The sequence below is a fragment of the Nicrophorus vespilloides genome, unplaced genomic scaffold (assembly GCF_001412225.1).
Source record: "Nicrophorus vespilloides isolate i.1.1-1 unplaced genomic scaffold, Nicve_v1.0, whole genome shotgun sequence".
NCBI classification, from domain to species: domain Eukaryota; kingdom Metazoa; phylum Arthropoda; class Insecta; order Coleoptera; family Silphidae; genus Nicrophorus; species Nicrophorus vespilloides.
In genome coordinates this window covers 231,051-234,857 of record NW_017099656.1, presented here as the reverse complement: position 1 = coordinate 234,857, position 3,807 = coordinate 231,051, and positions in this window count along the sequence as shown.

The window sequence follows — 3,807 nt, the reverse complement described above, 5'->3', positions numbered from 1 at the left end:
TATAAAAAAAATAGTAGAGGATGGAGAGAGTAAGTTGCGCACGTAAACGCGCGAATTAATATTCAAATTGCACGCAGAAATTTCACATGAATTTGTAAATCGACGATGAATGCTGTTTATCGTCGGCGATGATAAATGAATTGTCGATTATAATTTTCCCTTCCAATGCGTCCACTAACATTGGACAGGACTGAAAATATTCCAAACATTTATAAATAGATCGATTTCCCAAAACCTAAGTCTGCTTTAAAATAGTAAATATTTTGGAGGAATGCGTACTACTAAACAATACATCAATTGATCAAATTAACCTGTTTTTTCACTAATATAATAACAAATTAAACGATGATACAATAAAGCATATACTCTATCATTCGTTCTCAATTAATGTAATTTGAGTCAATTATAAAATTTCAGTATTATATTAAACATATAAATTTAATAATTCTATAATTATTTATTTAGTTACTGTATGTATTTTTAGTTGCCATGTTTCCTCAGGAAAACAATATACTAACAGCTTATGTATAAAGCATGAGAATTCTTAGATAATAAATTAATTATTGAAGGAGTAAATCTTAAAACAATGTGAATGTATGGAATGCAGTGTTTTGTTGATGAACTTCAGCAATAACCAATATATTAGAGATTCCATTAGAAAATGTCTAGACATTATGGAATTTTGTTTCAATGTAAAATATTTACTTTCATAAAATTTATAGTTGTTAAGATTTACTCTATTTTTAAACATCTTTCGAATGCATTTATACCTTTGATAGTAAACTCTATTATCCCGAACTATTTGAAAGACTAGACTAGAACTTCAAATTTTTATTTATATTTTACATGTGAATCTGGACTTACAAATGCAAACTATGTGCGGTGTTGCTGTACTAAATTGTATGTAGAATATTATATAATAAATTATTGTTTTAATATTTCTGCCTTACGTTATTTTTGTTGTTCAAAATTTATATGAGAACTATAGTAATTTTATAAATATTTTACAAATAAGAATACATATTGAATTGTACTTTAAATCTTATAAATTCTGATTATATCCTATATATCTTCATAAAATATATAGGAACTAATCAAATTTGGAAATACCATTTTTTAATTTTATTTATATTACAATTAAAAACATGTTTGCAAAAAAAAACACATAGAAACAGAAAATACTCAGACACGAATTTAAAGTTACCAGAATCTGTACGTACGGTTTTAATAATAAATGAGCAAAGTTAGGGAATCGAAAAAAAAATAATGTATGAGACATCCAAAGAGAGTGCACATTTTCTTAACCTTTGGCACTTTAATCAAGAAAACTGGTCACAGGGATCGATGCTCCTGACTGGAGGCTGTGTGTGGCGTGTTTGGATGGTCGTTCTGTTGCACCATTCTAATCCGGCTGACCAAACTTATAGCGAATTGCCGCCTTAAAATTGTCCATTCACTATCAGGTTTAGTTGGCCGGAGAGCAATATACTCGACCATTCACAGCGTTGACGAAACGACGTACCATTTAGACATTTTCAAGTGGAATTGTTTCGTTAAATTATTGCATAGTGAATTCGTGAATGGGATGATAAAATCATGTGTTTAAAAGTTGCATTCTACAATGTACTTTGAACAATCGATTTAATCTACTCTACTAAGATCCAGTACTACTGAATATTAATATAAAACTAAACAGGTTTCAAGCATTGACAAGTCTTTGTTATAATTAATAAGAGTTTGTGAATTAACATATGTTTTCATATTAGTATAAAAAAGGATTAGGTTTCTACTATTAACTAGTTTTTGTTATAATAAATCTGAGTTCGAGAGGAAAATTATACAGTTAAATTAAGTTTAGATGATTTCAATATCAATAGTACCAAGTACTTTACCATCCAAAATTTACAATTTCATGTCACAATAATAAAATCAGATATGCACATTAAATATGTTTATAAATTACATAATTAACCAAAGTTTTCTGATGGTTTTAAGTTCTTTATAAACTTAAAACTCTAAAATTAAGTTTAAATGAGTGTTTTCTTGTTCGAGTAAAGTTTAAATTATTATGGAGTTTTTTCCTTTTAATTAATGCAAAATGAGCTTGGTCGAGCTCTCTTATCCCTTTAGCATTGTACATATATAAAATTAAAGCCATCATTACGTAAACTAATTAAAGTAGTTTAAAACGATCGTAAATACAATTCATCCAATTCATCCACGAGATACCTTCAATCTTTTGCAAATTAAAACAAAATGGAAAACTTAGTTACAATTATTTTATACTCTTACATTCATTCATATTCATATATAAGTTTAAAACAAATATTACTAAAAAAAAGGATAAGCCTGAAAATTCACTTAAAATTTATTCTGATTTTTTTATAACCAAAGACAGGTTAATATAGTCACAAGAAAATGACTTAATTTGATTAAAAGAGCCGAGGAAAGTTTTGATTATAGTGTGTTGTGATTAATTAACATCTATTTGAACCTCCCAATTCTCAAGAACTCAATTTCAACTGAAAGTGCTCCCTACTTTTATACCTCCCTTTACAATCCAACGAAATTCTCTTTCTTCCTGCATTCGTTACTAGCATACTCGTTACAAGTATTCCATTACTCTCCGCAATTACACCTTTAGCCCTCTCTTTCATCCTTCTGACGCACATGCACAATGCAATCGGACTCTCATGCATTTCCTTCCACGCAATTAAAGAGTCTCCAAGGGTTTTTTATTACTCTGCAGTGTAGCGTCTATACACTTCCGAGTACATCATATTCTAAAATGCTTATACATTTAACTTAGACTCTAAAGTTTATAGTCTAGTAGTGGTAGTAGTTTAGAATAATCTTATGATTTTAAATTCTCGTACGAGTAGTAGTAGATACTGTCGGTTACAAAACTCGATAACAGTCTGAAAAGACATTTTTTATAATCTTAACTATTATTGATGTTCTCATTGCTCATATATCCAGTAAACAAAGAGGAAACTTATACAGAGTGGATATACATCTAAAAAAAAACTTATGGACTAAGTGAGTAGGTGATATTAGTCTAAACCAAGGGTTCCCAAACTGTACGCCGCGGCATTTTTCCGAACAGTGCAAATTGAAAAAAAATAAATTATCTTGAGTTATCTATCTTCAATTGGTTCTTTGCTCTATGTGCAAGATTTTCGTTTTGAGTGCGAGAGTATTCAAATTCATATTTGGGTATATATTTATTTATTATTATAAAAATTATACCAACTTGAGATATCTTCAACTGGCTCTTTGGTTTAGGCAGCGATTTACGGGGTACGCGATAGATTGTTTAGGGTAATAACAGTGGAAATAAAGTTAAAGCACGTAAAATTAACATCACGATTACTTACAAAAATTATAAATGAGGGCTACAATCTAGGGAAAAAAGATTGAGAATCGCTGCCTTAGAGAATAATATCGTCCGTTTATAAATTGATAATGCCATTACTAATAGAGCGATGGAACAAAGCTATTGCAGATTTCCTCATTCGAAAGAATTAGAACAAGGGCTATATGGAAATAAAAGAAAACGCTTTATATAAGGATAATATCTAGAGACAATGACGTAAGTATTTCACTATTGAATAAAGCATCTTGTTCAAATACAGTCTCGAAGAACTTCCTTTATAAAAGAGCCTTAATGGATAGAAGCAAGCCTTTTTTCTATTGTCAACAGCTTATAATTTGACATATTCATCCAATACATTTATTATAAATGGAAAGAATGAAACATAATTATAACTATTATATAATTACTAATTACAGTATATTTTATCTTAT